Source organism: Ctenocephalides felis, unplaced genomic scaffold (genome assembly GCF_003426905.1).
Source record: "Ctenocephalides felis isolate EL2017-DRISC unplaced genomic scaffold, ASM342690v1 CF-g0.4_SCAFFOLD_01886, whole genome shotgun sequence".
Lineage (NCBI taxonomy): Eukaryota > Metazoa > Arthropoda > Insecta > Siphonaptera > Pulicidae > Ctenocephalides > Ctenocephalides felis.
Genome location: NW_020538040.1, coordinates 90,761,060 through 90,782,403, shown reverse-complemented (window position 1 = coordinate 90,782,403; position 21,344 = coordinate 90,761,060).

Here is a 21,344-nt window from a genome sequence, read left to right as displayed (position 1 = left end):
CAGTCAGAGGAAATTTCTACAAATCACCGATGATTTATACACACTTGTATATATATATATATATATATATATATAAACTGTTAATTAATTTCTATAAATTAAAAAAAATAACTTTATCAACTTATATTATTTATATTACGTACATATCATGATAACACTGATATTCGAGTCTAATTAACTTCCCGTAGGGCAAGTTATAGTAATCGCAAAAAATCGAAAATGAAATTTTTTGCCGATATTTACGTTTCGAAGGTTTCTGAACATTTTGGCATACCTTAGAAAAATGGATGTATGTTTGTGTGTGTATGCGTGTGTGTGTATGTATGTGTGGATACAATTAGCGTCTACGTTTTCGGGAGAACGGATCAACCGTTCTTGAATTATTCAAAAAGCATGCGATTCCTATTGATAAAGAGACGTGTTGATTAGTTTTTAGCAAAGGTTATTCCAGCAGTTTCAAAGTTACGCTGAAAAAAGTGCAGAAAATGGCAATTAAGATTTTGAGAGAGCAGATATCCGATTTGAATGATTCAAATACCATTTCACTTGTAATGACATAATGAAGAATTGACTAAATTTTTGCAAATACAGGTTCTGCGGATGCGGAGAGCCAGAAAAAAAGTTTAAAAAATGCTATTTGGCGGTCGAAAATCAGATATTTTTGACAGAATTGCGTTCGAAAATCAGATAGTTTTGACAACCGAAACAAATTTGTATCAACAACTTTCAAGGATATTCAAAATTTTTAAATGTTTTCAATATTTTTAAACATGTTCGTAAAATTAAAAACTCTCAAAAAAACTAATTTGTTTTATCTAAGTTTTTAGAAATTTTAAATTACGGTACGAGAAGTTCCAGCAATTTGCCTTAAGGCGCTTTGCAAAGTACCACTAATACACAGTTTTATATTTAATTTATTCAGTCAACTTTACATTGAAGCCGAAAAATTAATATTAGTTTCAAGAACTGATGTAAAAATACTGCTCAAGCAATAGAATTATTTTTTATATATGACTTAATCGATAAATTAACCTAATTAGTGTTGTACGCTAATCCAAATTTTAGTTTGCAAAATTGGAAAATAATACCGTTGAATTGCCGGTTGAATTTAAATTTGGTTTATGAAATCCATTGAATAACCATTTATGTCAAACTTATAGAAATGTATATAATAATAAGTAACAGTAATATTTTTTTTGTTACAATCGATTTCTAACGTTCGTTCTATTTTCTTACGTTTTATTTAACTGTTACTAATAATTTTATTAATTTGTAATACACCTCGAATATAACAATTTTCATCCAAAAATGTTTATGCACACACTTATTATTATTAGTTGATTTTTTACCACCGAATAGAGACTGAAACCATATTCGAAATATACGGAGTATTAATAAGAATATCAATTAAGATTTTATTTATGTAATTCCCGATCTTTAAAACACAGTTCATAGATACATAAATATTAAATTTGAGATTATATAATTAAAGAAAATTATTTACGTTATATAATCAATTGAATTCTCAATATTGAAATGTTAAATTAAGATTAAACATTAGAATAAGTAATAGAACAAATAGAAACTCTGTATTTTTCAAATTATATATATTTTAAAATATTAAAACCATTATCTAACAAAAATGTACGTTAACGTATCTAAAATGTACACAGAAAAATGATCAAACAAATATTTTATTGTTTTAATTATATATAAATCAAGAACTCTACTAAAAAGTATTAGGAAATATTTTATATTTAATTCAAATTTAAATAAAAATTCAGTAATTCATATTTAATACATTACATATGTGCTATACCATCAGTTACCAATTATGGTATACCATAAGTAATATCTATACAAGATAGCAATAAAGATTGCAATAATTAAAAACGTAACTACTACAAACGTTATCATATATCAAATTAAAAATTCATTAGTATTAAAATAAATCAGTAAAACAGTGAAATTTATAAATTAAAGAATATTTAAGCAGATGCTAACGAATTTCTTCAAAGCAAAGCAAAGTGTTAAGAATATAATAACTCTATTAAATAACGACTAAATATACCTAGATTCCACAAGAAAATGTAATACGCCAATCAATATAAAATTTATTATATTACCCCTTTACATGATCCTTTAATACCTGTTTAAGGCCGAAATAAAAATTATGAATTTAATGGAACCTTTAACAACGCATAATAAAAGCTCTTAAAGGTTTAAAGAAAGTCGATCAATATATGGTTAAAATCCATAATAAAAATAACAGGTAATCGTATCAATTTGGATAAAAGTTCTATTTGAACGAGGGTATGACAGGATAACAGATGAAGATGAGTAATTCGCTTTATAGATTTTATAATAAATTTAATATATATTTGTAATTTACAAATGCATGTACTGGATTTTTTGTTACATTGTAGTTCTATTAGCATTCATTTTATATTCAACAAATTATTAAATAGTGATTATTTATTAAAATTATAATAAATTAAAATAATAAGTTATATATTTATTAAATTTCTAAAAAATAATATTTTATCATTTTATACTCAAAAGTTAAGTCAAAAATTCATATTTTTTATATTTTACAACCTTACTAATTATTCATAGTGATATACAATAGCAAGGCATATCACTATGAAATTAGTAAAATTGTAATATATAACTAGCTGTAAGCGGAATTCTGTCTTAAGGCAATTAGAGCATCGTGCCTTAAGGCAAATCGCTGAAACTTCCCGTACTAAAAATTATTATTATTTTAAAAACGATTAAAATTTTTGAAAAAATTTTACTTCTAAAAAATTAGATTTTTGAGAAACTATAAATTTGACAAAAAATTACTTTTTTTTGAAAAAAAAAAATGTTTTCTTTATTTTGTCATATTTTGGAAATTCTAAACTTTTTTCAAAGCAATCGTACTGCTTTTCCTGCATAGAGACGAAATGTCAAAGCGCGTAAGCGCCGCGTCGCCGTCTAACGGATAAACATTGGTACGGAACACATAGGAATGTAAACAAAATTTATACTTATTGTTAAAATCTCTATAAAATATCTGGTAATTTGATGTGCATATGTCTAATGATCATTTTTGACCGCCAAATGGCATTTTTTTCTACTTTTTTTATTGGATCTCCGAAACCGCTAGACCTGCCTTCATGAAAATTTGATCAGTTCTTCATCTTTTCAATACAAGTAAAATGTTTTTTGAATTATTAAAATCGGACGCTCCGTTCTCTTAAAAAGTGAGTTACCATTTTTGGCACTTTTTGCCCCGTATCTTCGCAACGGCTAGACCTGCCTTCGCCAAAAACTAATCAGCACGTCTCCTTATCAATACAAATCGAATGTTTTTTGAATTATTCAAATCGGTTGATCGGTGCTCCCGAAATCGTCGACGAAAATTTGTATCCGCACACGCACACACACACATACATTTTTTCTAAGGTATGCCAAAATATTCAGAAACCTTTGAAACGTAAAGATATATAAAAATTTTCATTTCGATTTTTTTGCGATTACTATAACTTACCCTACGGGAAGTTAAAATAATATGAATTCTTGAAATATTTCTTGAGTATAAAAAGACAAAATATTACTTTTTAAAAATTTAATAAATATTCTATGCTGGCTAATTATACTTTTCTTACATATAATTAAGATTAATATTTTAATCCAATATGAATTTTATAGAAAAACTATCAGATGTTAATAAACATTTAGTAATAAAAAAGATTTATTGATAATCTTTTCTACTGACTATGTGAAATGTAATTAAAGTTATCGAATAAGATATCGAGAAAGAAATATGTTATGAGTAACACATTTGTAATTTTTCATTACTTATATATTTTGCATTGAATTATAAGTTAAATTTCAGTTAAAAAAATATCAAAAATTCTTGATATAAACATACATATTTACATTACATACACCATATAATGATTTCACAGGTTTCGACACAAAACTTCAGAGGTTTTTCTCATAAATTAAAAAAATTTAAAACTTTATAAAAACATTATAGCATTGTTAAGTCTCAGATTAATTACTGAATGTCCTAATTATGAGATAGATTGCAAGTTATGAAGCAGATAAAAAAAATATTCGGTGTAAAAAAAAAAAATCACAGATGCACAACAAATTGACAGAATTTAGTAAATAATTTAGTTGGGCATTTAATTAGGAAGAAAATCTAGAAACAGTTTTAAAGTTAATATTAAAAGCTAGAGCTTTCAGATTTTTTTTTTATCAATTGGAAGCATTTGAGCTCTTGGGAGCAAAGAAATACGAAAATATCCATATTAAGGACCACCCTAATATTTGTGTGTATATATATATATATATATATATATATATATAAATTTATATAAAAAATTCCATGTGTCATTATACTGTTCAAAAAAGTAATTTCAATATTATCCTTCTATCTCAGGTCAAAAGGGCCATCCTGATGTCCATCCCTGGTGATGAATTGGCCGCTACCCCTACTACCTGTTGCTTTGTGTACAAATTGCCTGAGGATTTCAAGGTAGGTATGTATCCTAAGGCAGACGATGCACGCGAGAAAAAAACATAATTTGTTTCTACGCAGTCGAGCGTTGTGTTCCTAAGGTACAGGTCATTATAAGAATTACAATAAGTTTTCAATATGAAGAAAGTGATTTTGTTGTTTTTGGTTGTGCTCGTCGTGGCTTCGATACAAGCTTTTCCAGCTAACAAGAAAACTGGTAAATATTCATTTTTATTTATTTTTAAATGCCATAAAATATATAATATAAATATATTATATATTGTAATATAATAATTTATATTGATAGTGTATAAGTAATTTGCATATATACTAAGAACTCGATAAACTTTGCTGCACTCGATAAACAAGTCTTCGAAAACACAATTGAAAGTTTTCATAATGTAGAAATTTTCAGTTAAAATTATTGCGTTTTCTGTTATTAGTTACGATATATATTAATTTTCTTGTTGATATAACTACTCATTTTGTTCATAATTTTATCTTTATAATATATATTTAAGTCAGATTTAATCCTTTGAATGAAGGCTTTGTGGATGTAAGACGCCTCTTTCTTCCGAATCTTTAAATTAAATAAAAGATTTAAATAAAAAAAAATTCTAGTGTAGATTTGCGAGTTTTCTAAAAATTCAGAAAAATAAAATTATTATTGGAAAAAAGTATATGCTTACTAATATTGAATAGTTAAAAATAGTATTTATTAAAAAGAATGTAATTCTTTTGATTATTTATTGCTGTAAATTCATGCATTATGAATTATGTGAAACATAGTTTAATTTGTTGTTAAATACTTAATTAATTTCAAATATCTTTATAATCATAATGAAGACGATTTATACTGACTTAGAGTGTGGATCGTGATAATTCAAGAGGAATACATACATACGTATTTACATATACAGGATATCCCAGAACTTAACATCAAGCCAAATGGGATGATAGTATTGATCTTGTCTTGAAAAATGTTTGTAAAATATTATCACGTAGTGAATATGAGCTTTTAATGAGGGCTTTGTTGAAATATGGCAATTTTTCGGTTATTGTGGTAAATATTTAATCGAAATCGTAACCGTGAATAATATTTCCAAGATCACAGTAAAAAATAATATCACGATTGCCCTAAGTTTTCTAGAATTAAAAGTTTTGTTGAAATATGAATTAACTTTTTTTTTAAATCAGTAAACTTTGAGAGGAGAGTCGTCTTTAAAAAACAAATATTCAGGTATATTTGCAAGTTTCATCAAAAGTTGGCATCAGAATTGTAAAATGCTATAATACTTGATATTTTTATTATTGAAAAAAATCGAGTAAGAAAATAATTATATAAAGTTATATTAAAATTATAAAGTATTTTACCATTTTACAATACTGATTAAATGTGCCAACATTTGATGAAACATACCAACACACTTTAGCATATTTTTTTAAAGGAGGGCTTCTCAAAGTCGACCGATTTTTTAAATTTAGGTAAATAGTTCAACAAAAAGGCTTAATTCTTGAAAACTTGGGGCAATTGTGTTTTTTTATTGAGGTTCTAGAAATGTTATTCACGTTTACAGTTCCAAAATTTAAATGAACAAAATTAGTAAAAATTAACTGCAATAACCTAAAAATGGTGATAATTTAACCAAAGCTCTAGGTTGCACTTAAAAGCTCATAATTTTCACACATGTGACAATTTTTTTCAGTATGTCAATACTATCACCCCGTTTCGGCTTGATGTAATGTCTGGGACACCCTGTATATGCCGAATAAGATAGAGTAGAATGACAATTATTGTTATATGAAAAGAGGCGAAATAACGTATTTTAATGAAGCTAACGCTGGTAAAATCTCTATAATGCTAAAAACTCTAAATGGACCAAAAATAGATAAAAAACGCGTTCAATTGATTTTTTTCTTTAAATAAAAAATCAAGCTAAGATGCGTCACATAATATATGCAGAAGACGCTAAAAGAGAAAAGACGTCAACAGACCAGCAGATATAAATAAGTAAAATATAAATACATATAAATTTTATTTAATTTTGGCTTATAATGGCGCATTTAAATAATAAATATCATTGATCCTTCAATATTAAATCTTGAATTCGTTATTGTGGCTACAAGGCGACTACAAATCAATTTCGCATCATAATTTATGTTATTCTGATATTATCGTGAACTCTGGTAAAATAAAATTTACAGAAATGTGTACGACTACTAATCATTTCAACTCATAGAGCAATTAAGAAATTAAAAATATTTTACAGTAGAGATTCGTAGAATTCAAAAATTAATTCAATGTTTCTTATTTCAAAGATGTTTCCGATGATTGTCAATGTGTCAAGGTCTCAGGCAAACAAAGGTTGAATAACAATTAAGCACTTGATTTGCGAAAACCGGTCGCGTTGGGCTCATGCCGGCAATGCATTTTAATTATTTTCTTACTGGTAATCAATCTCACCATATTTAATTATATTTATTTGTTTACCCAATAAACGTTCAAGAGAAACGTAATAATAATACATACAAAATAACTTTCGCGGATGGTCACTAGGATTCTAGGATCTATCGACTACAAAAATTTCACAATGAATTGGTAGCTAATTATATATTATAAATATTATAAAAAAATATATCTTACAACTTTAAAACATTTATATTAATACATCTCTAATGCAGGTCATTCCAAAAATAAACGAGTAACCGGAACGCCAATGAAATTCAATTATTTTTTAGGGTTTAAATATCTAACTCTGCATCTTTATAGTCCTTCAGACAATAGTAAGCTCCTGTTTCTATTGCTTTCAAAAGAAAATATTCCAATCTAAGAATGTTAAAAAATCAGACAAAAATATCATGCGCTAATGCCGTTACAAAAATATTGATAATAGCCGCAAATAATACTCCTAAATAACACGATCTAATTTTTGTAATTTATGTACATTTGGATGATTTATTGTAACTAGTGAAAAATTTCATATGCTTTTATCCTAAACAATTTGATTATTAAAAATAATCAGTAATTAAAGCAACCTATTACTATACAGTAGATGCCAAAGATTACATGTACAATTTCAAATTTTTATATTTGATACAATCGACTAAATTAATATAAACTAAATAATTCATATAAACATAAATCACAAATTTCTATGAATTGCTATAGCAGCATATATTAAAATGCAACATGTTTTTGTGCAATAACTCATTATACGATATTATTCTTATGAATATGAATTTTAAGCAAAATTTAATTCTTTTGAATTGTTGCAGTAAGATTTATTGAAACATGTGCGTTATGCAGAAAAAATACGCTTCACAGTCAGTTTTTAGTTTTAGTTTTCCCATTAATTTGTGGATCCTTAGAATATCTTTATGTGCTCATTTTTATTTCATAAAAGAAATACTATAACATTACACAATGATTTGAACTGAATATCATGCGTAAACTTTATAAAAATGAGTATAAGAATAGTTATATTATTAGTTCCAAAATTATTTATAGCTAAAGCACAATAATGTTGTTATTCAAAATTTAATTTGCATGCAAAACTAATTATATCATATATTTTTAACAGTATTAGATTAATAAATAAGGGAAGGGAAGCAAACCATTGATTTTGTGGTGCTCTCATACCATGGACCTGCCATTTATTATTATTATAGTTTAGACAGCATTTGTTCCAAGATTTAACTTTCTAACAGGCGACTTGCGAGAAATAAATAATTAGCGGAATATTAATAAAAACTTCTTGAAATATACTCGAACAAATGTATCGTGATACAAATCATGTATTAGGCCTGTGAAAATGAACAAAGCAATTATCTCCGCAAATGAAACCCATTAACAAAATTAGCAATTCGATAACCCGTGTAAGGTTATTTTCATGTAACGACCTTACAATGGAAATTTAAAATTGTGTTATTCTTCGGAAATGCCATTGACATTGGCCTCTTCCGTTCGTATCTTCTGTAGGCATCAGAAATATCGGATAATTACATCAGAATTTGACATACCAAAATTACAAATTTAAATGAATGATTTCTAGTCTAGTGTTTGGACATTTTAATTTCGAGCCGTTGGACATTCGGATTACGTGACGGCGATTGCCAAGGTTTACGTGCGGTATTCAGCGTAAAATGATACATTTATTATTTATTACTGGATTAACTAGTGGTACATCGTGCCTTGAGGCAAATTGCTGGAACTTTCCACACCGTTTTTTTTTTTTTTTTTAATAAAAACCTTTATTTTTTTTGTGAAAACTTCGCCAAAAAGAGATTTTTTAAAATCTCGATTTTTTTGAAAATAATGACTGAAAATTTTGATTTTTTCTTATTTTCTAAACTTTTTTTTCAAAAACAATCGTGCTGCGTGACTGTTTTAGAGAAAAAATATCAAAGCGCGTAAGCGCCGCGTTGTAGTCTAATAAGTAAACATTAATACAGAACCCATAGAAATGTAAACAAAATTTATACTTATCAATAAAATATATCATAATTTGATATGCATTAATCAATGATCATTTTTGACCTCAAAATGGCATTACTTTTTCCCTTTTTTCCTCGATCTCTGAAACCGTTAGATCTGCCATCCCGTGTGTGTGTTTGTGTGTGCGCGTGCGTGCGTGCGTGCGCGCGCGTGCGCGCGCGTGCGCGCGCGTGTGCGCGGATACAAATTTTCGTCGACGATTTTGAAAACACGGATCAACCGATTTGAATAATTCAAAAACATTAGATTCGTATTTATAAGGGCAGGTCCAGCGGTTATAGACTCTCAATAAAAATAAGTTAATAAAATATCATTTGGCGGTCAAAAATGTTTATTGGACTTTTGCACATCAAATTACCAGATATTTTATAGAGATTTTCATAATGTGTACACATTTTGTGTATTTTTTTTGTGTTACGTACCAAGATTTTTAATTACGGTACGGGAAGTTTCAGCAATTTGCCTTAAGGCACAATGCCATGCACCCCACTAGTTAATTATTATTATTATTAATGTCACGAGAGCTAGCAACGTTTTCGAGAAAGAATTTTAGGTAAGATAATTTTTGGCCATCAGGCTGATGATATCGGCTGCGTTTATTGGTGCGCCTATTTTGTACAGTTACGAATCGAAATTTTAAAGAAACTTTAGTCAGTCTAATTTTCATTTTTATAACTTTGAATAGATTTCACATTTTTTGTCGCCGCCAATTGTGTGTCAGATGCGAATTTAAATATTTTCTACAATATTTTTAATATATATTCTAAGAGGCATGTGATCTTTATGAATTTTAACGTATAGTAACTATAAGGCATATTCTTTAGTTTTCATAAATAATTATGCATGGAAATGATTATATTGAATTATAGATATAAAATTTCTTAGAGGTTTCTAGCGACCGATTCGTAGCTATTTTAAAATAATAGTTTAAAATGTTTTGTAAGCATACTAAAAACTATTTGGAAGATTATGTATTACAAGCAATTTAAATGTTGTGAACGTATATTATTAGAAATAGATGGCACGTTACAAAACACACACAAGCAACGTATTATTCTGAAATCCAAAAATTTTCTGAAATTTAATGCTATCCAAAGATATGCGTCATCCACGGATTCAATTAATGTTAATGTGACATTTTATTAATTGATCTTTTATTATCCAAATAGATTTTATGTCATTCGTCTAATGTATTTTTAATTAGTTTTCTTAGTTAATTGTGCAAGATAATGATTTTTATCTAACTTATTTACTTCGATGTCGAATGGGTCAAGAAATACAAAATATAAAAAACATATATATTTTTGAATAGTCTTGAATTTGATGTTGATATATATGTTTAATTTGAGTTTAATATTCGGGCGTAACATCAATAAAAATAGTATGAGTTTTTTTTTTAAAATTTATTTATTTAAACAGATACATATCTTATCAATGTGCACATACTCATACCATGGATTAATAATGGTTTCATATGCTATATTAGGATACAAAATTGTAAGTGTTTTATTACTATTATTATTATTATTGTTTTTCCATGAAATTTCCTTTCATATAATTTATTTAGTTTCAATTTTTATAGTTAACTTGATTACCACTGAATGATGGCTAAGATGCTAGCCGAAACGTATGGATTTTAAATAAATAAATTTTTTTAAAAAAACTCATACTATTTTTATTGATGTTACGCCCGAATATTAAACTCAAATTAAACATATATATATATATATATATATATATATATATATATAATTGAAAATAAACTATTTTTTGTAGTTTTTTACTTGTCAACAGAACCCCAAAGATTCTGTATTTAATAGAAATAGAATTTCTTCTAAATTCAGTGAGTGAAATGAATTATTCGATTGAAATTATGTGACAGTAAAACTTTGGTAATACTGCATTAAATTATTATATATTGACATATTTCTGATTTAAAAAAGTTTTTTTCAATAAATTTAAGCAAGACAAATTAATTAAAATATAAAATTTATATATAAATTTATATATGAAATATTAGAAATAGGTTCGCCTTTTTCATAAGGTATAAGCATTCAGATATGTTTTAACGTTTAGATTCAATGATATTTTCGATTTTTATATAATTATTTCATTAACAAGCCATTTAATAGTACTCGCGATAAAATGATCTACTTAAAACTACGACACCCAAATAAATCGCGTTACTGCTGTTTACATTGTTCACATTTGTTTCGTGGCGGGAATAGCTCAGTCAGTAGCATACATGACTCACACCGACATAAAAATGCCATTTGATTTGTTCGATAAACATCAATTAGAATATTAATTGTTGATTTGAGATAGAATAAAATTAGAAGTTAGAAGAAGGAACAAAGTTGTAGAAAAAGAAAAATAATGCAGGCAGTTGTAAAGAAAATTGGATAGTATAGTAGGGGAAACTGGGTACGGTATTGCCAGGGTACTGTAGTGACAGGCGTCATTACAGCTAAACTATATGATTTTGAGATAGGGTCCAAAGGGATTAAGATGAAGTATGTTTGCTCAAACTAATTTCCACTGAATCAGCGCCCTACATTAATATAATCTGTAGACCGCATGGCTTTTAAAAAGTCAAAAGTAATTTTTTTTTGTTCGATTTCTTTTAATAATAACTTTTACTTATATACAGATAGATCACTTGATTGTTATTTTGCTGTAATGTTGAACATTAGTAGTTATTCAACAATTAGTTTTATTTTATGTGACATGTATTTCATGTTATTTTTGGGTGAAGATTATAAACAGATAAAGAAAAATCTAACTTAGACAAACTAAGACAAAATACGAAAGAGAAAAAGACTGAAAATTCCATACAAAAAAACCAAAGATTTATTGTTAAAAAAATTTCTTGTTTTGTTATATACCTATTGTTATATTATACTCATAAGTTTTGTTTAAATAATTATGTTGCTGAATTACATATTTTTGACAATAAAAGTCGCTATAAGCTACAGTTATTGCTGTTTAAAAAAAAGTGGCAGAACCGTACTGAGTCTTCTCTATACATAAAAATTATATGATACAATAAAGTAGTATATGATATAATAAATATAGTATATGGTATAGTAAAGATAGTATGAAAATGTAAAAAAAAATTTGTAGATATGGCTAAATGCTCTAAGTAAGCGAGGCCAATAAAAATATATAAAAAAAACTGTTGTATTACTAATTATTTATTAGCAATCAGAATAGCTGTTTATTAAATTGACCATTCGGTTTGAATGGCCAAAAAAGTATTTGTTGAGATAGATTCAAAGTGTTTAAGAAGTTCGTGATCTATCTGGATGCTGCCGAACTCTATTGAACACTTGCACTTTGCCGAAGGACCAGATATACTTAGCTGTTGGCTATATCAGACCGTTTGAAAAGATAATATGAATAAAAGATGATGAATAACTGTTTGATTATTGTATATTTAAAGAATATTAAGACTTATAGATGATTAGATAGTTGAAGTTTGAATTACATGTTATAGTTTTGAGTGTTAATTTACGACTGATCTTAGCTATATGAAATTTAGGTTGATACTAAATTATGTAGATTTTATAATTTTATATATTTTTCTGATTGGCCCATTTTGTGGAGTTAAGGACACCCCATTACAATTTTGGAACCAATCAGTGGTTATTACATTTATCAACCGAACAGGTATTGGTTGATAAATTGCATGATACGAAGAATTTAAACTGGATACAGGTAGTGCGAATTTCTTGGAAATATAAGGATGATTGTATGATGTAGTCAGGGACAGGTGATAAAAATTCTAGGAAAAATGGATTACTGATTTTGCGACAGGACGCGTAACAATGAAAGGGATGAATGAGGGTTTATTGTCGCTATCCTGCATGGAGATAATAAAATATAATTATTATACCAGGGTTGGCAATGACGCGTTAACATGCCCCCGGACTTAAAAAATTATGAGGAATTAATTATGAATATTTTTTAACGTTGCTTAATCATAGTTTTATGCCATTGCTTATAACAATGTTAATGTTTTGAAAGTTTATAGATAGCACATGACATGTGATGATAATATTGATAATAGATTGATTAATGATAATGATAATGGATATAATGTTAGATTATTCACGGACACCTTACTAGAGTCTTTAAAATTGTCCAAATGCTCAAAATGATTGTACTGACACTTCACTAGAGTCGTTAAAATGCCTAAATGTTTCGCATGATTATTGATAATTGACACTTCACCACACTATAATTATTTAATGTTTCAGATAGTTTTTGATTATTCGGTAATACACAAATTGTTTTTTATGTTTAATATTGATCATTTTCACTGTTTCACAATGTAATCACACAAAAGTTAGTTATTAGATTTTACAATGTCTTTGTTTAATTTTGCTTTTACCACTCGAATGATGATGCCGTCCTTAGGGTGCAGATTTGTGATAATGCCTAATCGCGGTCGTAGTGGTTTTAGAATTTAATCGAGGAGTAGTACCATACTACCGAATTTAGCTTACAATAAGTTTTGATGCATTTTTGTGCGTTTTCTTGCACAACCGCTTCTGATGATGTTGCCTTGTTCTCTGATGAAGTTGATAGCATATTGTCAGAGATTTCAAGCACGCATGGATTTAGGATTGATGTTGGTGGTTTGTCAATTAGGAAATGATATCGGTTTGAAGGATTGTAATTATTTGGATTGGAACCTTGTAAAGATAATAGTCTAAAATTTAATATTGTTTCAATCTGTGTTAATGATTCGCGAGATTTGCTAGAGTTTGCGGTAAATTGTTTTAAAGCTGATATAAAAGATTCCGCGATCAAATCGTATATTACTTCGATGTCGATAGCTTTGGTGACAAAACACACGAACCAATATGTATATGCTTTATACTTTTTATGGACAAAGCTATGGCGATCTCTTAATATCATAAGATTGAATATTTGCACTGTTGCAGCTAAGATTGATTTTTTGTTAATTGTTTGATTTATAGTGATATTTTTAGAATTAAATTCAAACCCTGACTTGGCTAAAGTTGTAATTGTTTTATCGCCGATATTAAGCCAAGTATTCTGATTGTTTAAAAGATTTTGATAGTTAGCATTAGAATAATTTACGTTGTACTTTGCTTGATTATGTTTAGTAGTTAGATTTTGTTTATTTAAAATAAGTTTTTCTGTTGCATTGACTTTATTTGATAAGTCAACGTCACAGAAGATGTTTTTAATAATATCGCTTTTTGGATTTTGAGTAAGATTCTTATTTGTTACTTGTTTTATTTGATTATTGAATTCTAATAATGATGCTGAGGTAGGGTCTCTTATTACCGTATTTGATTTAATGTTGTTTTTAGGTTCAAGATGTTCAGCGTTATAATTAGCTTGATTTAAGTTAATTGTTAAAATTAGTTTATTTAAAACTAGTTCTTCTGTCGTATTAGCTTTAGTTGATAAGTTATGATTACAGAAGACGTTTTTAATAACATTGCTTTTTGGATATTGAGTAATATTCTCATTTGTTAATTGTTTTATTATTTGATTATTAGAATCTAATAATAGTACCGAGGTAGTTTCTCTTTTTACCTTATGTGATTTAATAACGTTCATAGTTTCAAGATGCGCAACGTTTTTAGATTTATTATTATTAGATTCATTGAGAGTTATTGATTCAGATGGAATCGAAATATAGTTGTTTAATGTTTTTGTATGATTGTTTACTAAGTAAGTTTTACTTTCGTACCGCGATTTTAGCAATTCCCAAACATTTATATAGTTGTCCGCGGTAGCAGGTAGAGAATCGATTATGTTACCTGCTTCGCCTTTCAAGCAAGAATTTAGGTAAGAATATTTTTGAGAATTGCTAATATTTTGGTCAATATGAATTGAATAGAATGAATTATAGAACTGTAACCAGTTATTATCTGTACTAGTGATGTAACGAATGTTGGATTTTTCACATTCGCGAATGCGAATGCGAATGCGAGTATTCATCTTCAATATTCGCGAATGCGAATGCGAATGCGAATGTTAAATTTCAAATAGAGCGCGCGCAAAATGTTTGACATTTCAAATGTAAAAAGATAGCAACACATTTTTACCACTCTAATGTAGCTCAAGATCAACTTGCTAATCTACAAGAAACATGGTACAAATCGAAATTTTCCGAAAATCCTTCAACCAAAGATCAGGTCGTGAAAAATATTTTGGATTTAATTGGAAATGAGGACTTAAGCTTTCCTTCATGTTCAAATTCAAAGCGTCCTAAAATGACTAATCAGGTTAAGGAAAACTTTGTGCCATTCTTTCAGTCTTTCAAAATCTGTATCACTAAAAGAACTTCAATTTAATTACTAAGAATTTAAAGTTACAGCGAGTTTATTTTAATAGTCAACTGTGTCAACTTGTTATTAGCAAAACTATAATTGTGTAGTTTATATTTCATTATTTTTAATTCATAGGAAAAGAAAATTAGTGAAAAAATGTGCAATTGAAACCAAATGTTAACATTATGAATATTAGAACTTTACTTTTGTTTGCAATAGAAATAAATATTTTTTTTTTTTTTTTGGCAAAAAGCTTATTTACAAATAGTCAAGTATTCATTATATGGTTTTTTAGGTTTATATTTGTTTATCATATTTAATTCTTAGAAAATATATAGTGGAATAGAAAAATAAATAAGTGAAAATTAAATAAAAATATATAAATCTTATCAGTTGTGTTATCATTTCATATGCAACTATATAATAATTTCCTTTTTGTTTGTTAAATACATTCGCTAAATATTCGCATCGGTTTTTGCGAATAGGAATGCGAATGCGAATATCGAAAAATATGCGAATATTCGCGAATGCGAATGCGAATGCGAACATTCGTTACATCACTAATCTGTACCGTCAAAATGAGGTAAATTAATTACAGCAAATTTATTATTGTTTGTTTGATATGATTTGTCACCAAGGCCACTATTTGAGCTAGGATCTGTTTTAAATGTTTTAATAGTTGTATGTAAAATTGAACAGCATTTAGTATAAGTATCATTGAAATCGTAAAATTCCGTATCTATCAAAAAGTCAATGTACTCTTCGTCATCAAAATGATTTGCAATTTGAATTATTAATTCTTGAAAAGTATCCAAAGAAGGTTTTAGTATTTCTAATATATGTTTAAGCTCTGATATATCTAACTTGCTACTCTCATTTTCTCTTATTTTTATACAAAAGCTATGGATTTGCGTCAAACGAAATTTCATAAACTCTTTTTTGATATTTAAATTTTCTAAAGAATCCATATTAACACAGATTTACTACGCAAAATTCAAATAACGATAGGTAAAGATAATGAATAGGAAGGATTAAGAAAAAGGAGTGCTTAAATTAGACTGACCTTTGTGTTGTCGCGTCATGTGTCCGCAATCGTTCCTCATGAGCTGATTTGGATTCAGCTGTTGTTTCCTTGATAATGTGCTGCAGCTTTATTGTGCTATAATTATGCTGCTTCTTGTTGTTTCACGATAATACACAATGCACTTACACTGAGATTTATTGTTAATGTTGATGTTAGTTTGATTTAATTGTTTGAATTGTTGTTGATATAATCGTTGTTTAAATTTGATTTTAGATTAACGTTCATGCGATGCAATGTATTATGTTAAAAGATGATTTAACTAATTACACTGTGCACTATAAGTTTTAGATTTTAGATTTTAGATTAATATTCATGCGATGCAATGCATTATGTTAAAAGATGATTTAACTAATTACACTGTGCACTATGAGTTTTAGATAAAGGTTAGATTTTAGATAAAGGTTTTTAACTTAATATGCGATGCAATGTATTACACTAGAAGATGAAGATTTAAATAATACACTGTGCACTAAGATTTAGATTTTAGATTTTAGATAAAGGTTTTTAACTTAATATGCGATGCAATGTATTACACTAGAAGATGAAGATTTAAATAATACACTGTGCACTAAGTTTTAGATTTTAGATTTTAGATAAAGGTTTTTAACTTAATATGCGATGCAATGTATTACACTAAAAGATGAAGATTTAAATAATACACTGTGCACTAAGTTTTAGATTTTAGATTTTAGATAAAGGTTTTTAACTTAATATGCGATGCAATGTATTACACTAGAAGATGAAGATTTAAATAATACACTGTGCACTAAGTTTTAGGTTTAGATTTAGATTTTTTCCTTCACGTTCACTGGTTAATCCGGTTCGATGGGGACCAAAAAATGTTTATTAAATTGACCATTCGGTTTGAATGGCCAAAAAAGTATTTGTTGAGATAGATTCAAAGTGTTTAAGAAGTTCGTGATCTATCTGGATGCTGCCGAACTCTATTGAACACTTGCACTTTGCCGAAGGACCAGATATACTTAGCTGTTGGCTATATCAGACCGTTTGAAAAGATAATATGAATAAAAGATTATGAATAACTGTTTGATTATTGTATATTTAAAGAATATTAAGACTTATAGATGATTAGATAGTTGAAGTTTGAATTACATGTTATAGTTTTGAGTGTTAATTTACGACTGATCTTAGCTATATGAAATTTAGGTTGATACTAAATTATGTAGATTTTATAATTTTATATATTTTTCTGATTGGCCCATTTTGTGGAGTTAAGGACACCCCATTACAATTTTGGAACCAATCAGTGGTTATTACATTTATCAACCGAACAGGTATTGGTTGATAAATTGCATGATACGAAGAATTTAAACTGGATACAGGTAGTGCGAATTTCTTGGAAATATAAGGATGATTGTATGATGTAGTCAGGGACAGGTGATAAAAATTCTAGGAAAAATGGATTACTGATTTTGCGACAGGACGCGTAACAATGAAAGGGATGAATGAGGGTTTATTGTCGCTATCCTGCATGGAGATAATAAAATATAATTATCATACCAGGGTTGGCAATGACGCGTTAACAATAGCTTTGACCGTTACTTCTAATTTGAGTTGCATATCAATCATATCAAGTCATTCTTATGTATCATATATTTAGTCCAGTCATTTAAGCTTAAATTAGGTAAAGAATCTCGGAATTTGAGATACCCAGCTGTGAGTCTGTAAATACTTGTATATTGACACCCTAAAGTTGTCTCAAAACCTACACATGATATTGGCACCCTACCATATGTAAGTTTTGAGACAACTTTAGGATGTCAATATACAAGTATTTAAAGACTTACAGTTGGGTATCTCAAATTCCGAGGTGAACTTACTATAATGACTGGACTATAATATTAGCGAATCAATCGTATTAACCAAATGGTAAATCTTTATTTATAGGTAAAACCAAAACAGCAAAAGCGCACAAGCCCGTGATAGCTCACAAATCTACGTTACACAAGACTTCGGCTGCTAGAAAACCGTCTGCTTCCCACAAGACAAGTTCATCGCATCGCAAGTTGCCCCTTCACAGCACGGCGCACCACGCGCAGAAGAAACGCGGACCGCGTTCGCTCTTCGAACCAGTGGTTGTACGCGATTTGCCGCTGGTTGCAGGAACAACCGCCGATTGGCATAGCAACGAGGTGTATAAGACCGAATTGGAAGAACCATACACTCTACACATTCCCGCACGAGAAATCTTGAACTCCATAAGTTCACCGATCAACAATGGACCAGAACGTTTGGGGTAAGGATTATTGATTAATCTATGTCATTTTTGTTTTAATCAATGCTCCGGAAATATGAACATAACTAGTTGTTATTGGTATTTTGCCTTGCGGCAAGTTACATGAACTTCCCGATATGTGTAAATAATCGACTTAATCAGTAAATAATAAATTAATTTATAAGTGATTAAAAGTATTCCGAGTGGATTTATTACATATAATTGTAAACTCGAAGTATTTTCTAAAAGCAAATTTCCAAAAATCAATAATTTTTATAATTGAACCAGTTTCCGTAAAACTTTAAAGATTTAGTATGTTCATCAAGACCAAGTACTCTATCGTTATGCCAAGTAAATCGTCTAATTTTAATTTTAACAAACGTCAAAAAAACTACTCATTTTCTCAAACTTTGATGAGTTCTTAAAATTTAACTACTTGTCGTAAGGCCGTAATATTTCTATAAGTTCTATAAGACCATGATATATATCGCCAAAAAAAAGTTCCATAAAAATCGGCTCTTTTTTTCAACAGTTAATTACAAAAAAGCGGCCAGGTAAATTTTCACATGAAACTAATCATCATCATTCCCAACTAATGTATTTCAAACAGTTTTTGATTTCTTAAAAATCGATTCTATAGTATCAGTTAAATGTGGACGAAAAGTCAATTTTTTTCAAATTACAAAGAAACGGCTCGGCAGATCGTCGCACAAAACTGACGAACGATAGTCCTCATATGGCTTTTAAATTTTAGATATTGGTTCAGCCGTTTTTGAGAAAACGTCGATTGACGGCAAAAAATCTGTTCACATACACACACACATACTTTTTCCAAATTTGGTCTCATTCGATTCAGAATGGCTTGAAACGTCGAGAAAACATAAAATTAGCGAATCGGACTTTTTGATGAAAACTTCTCATTAGGGAGGTTAAAAAATAATTAATATCGAATGATGCAATTAATATTTTCCGGTATCATATTTATTAGATTGATATTAACGTGATGATAATTCAAACAGAAATGCATCAAAGGCAGCACAGATGTCGTTTTCTTAATTCTTATGATTAGAGTCTGCTGTATTGCCTATTTTTTCATCAATTGGTTTAGTTTTACAATAATAAATAATGCACTGAAAGGTGTAGGGAAGACTGGGTACGGTAGTGACAGTCGTCATAACAACTAATTTATACTAATTTTGAAATAGGGTCCAAATGAAGAAAGATGCAGTATGCTTACCCACTATTAAATTTTGTGGTCACGGTTGTGACATATATTTTTTGACCAGGTGAAGATAGAAAAGAAATAGATAAAAAAAATCTAACTTGAATGAAACAAAATACGAAAGAGAAAAGAAAACATAATATAAGAAAAAAAATCACAAAAATTTCATGTTAACTTTGTTTAAACACTTATATTTTGTCATATGTATATTGTTATATTTTCTTCATAAACTTTGTTTAAATATTTATATTGTGTTGTGTTACATATTATTGTTGCAAGAAAAGTCGTTATAAACCGTTGTTTTGGTGTATATACTTATTGTTTTAAACCCATTTTTATGTCTGACACAACCGTCCCTGGGGATGTTGTGGACGGAGACACTACTCCACATACTTCACATCAATCTCTCACCAATTTTATCATACTACCATTTGTATTAAACAAATGAAAATCAGATTGTACAAAATATAAAATGCTTTTTATATCAAAATCACAATATATCATTTTTAATACCTCAACTAAAGATACCTATATACACACATAATTAAGGATAATAGAAGAGAATTCTGTTGAAATCAAAACTTTACTTGAAGATAATTTTTCTTCTATCGCTAGTACAAAAATAGCTAAAAATCATGCGGACTCAAACGCAATAAAACAACATATAACCGTAACACATCCAAAACTTAATTAAATTCTTTGAAAAAAATGCCATAACTAATAACATGTTCTGCAAATTACAGTCTTGCCGAAACAACAATCTTGTTGTATGCGAAAATATTTTAGAAGTACCTTATAATTTTGATGCGTCCTATTGATGAATTTTCAGCGATCAATCATCGGCACATAATGTGTATTATATTAAATTATATGTTTTTATTTTAGATATAGCCTGCGGCCGAACAACGATTGGAACCGTATAATAGGCATGCCTTTGAAATCAAAAGAGATCGACGTGTTTCAAGAATTGTTATTAAGTAAAAAAAAGCGGAGCTAGCCTTACGGCGGAATAAATGATGCAAAGCAAATCAGTTAGATTCGACGAGAAACATAATTATTGATATCAAAAAATCATTTATATTATGAGTATTTTTTATTATATTTACACTAAATGACTTTGCAAATATTATACCAGTTTTTACAATTGTGTTGTCCATTATTGTGATGAGAAACTAAAATAAATGTTATAACTTCTTCATCAACCTTTATTATTATATATCACATATTTATGAAATTATTGAAATTGTATAGGCTTACACTTAGTAAATTATATCAGAAAATGGTTTCGCGAAAATATCAGTAAAGATTTTTACTACATCACTATCCATACATTTTGAATTCATAGATCGAAAGAAATACTCGTAAGCACACGTGCAAACAAATATATTAGTATTTAACTACATCCAAAAAATTTAATTATAATTCAACTATAAACAGAAAATATAAATAGCTTTGAAGCATATGCATTATATTTCTAAAG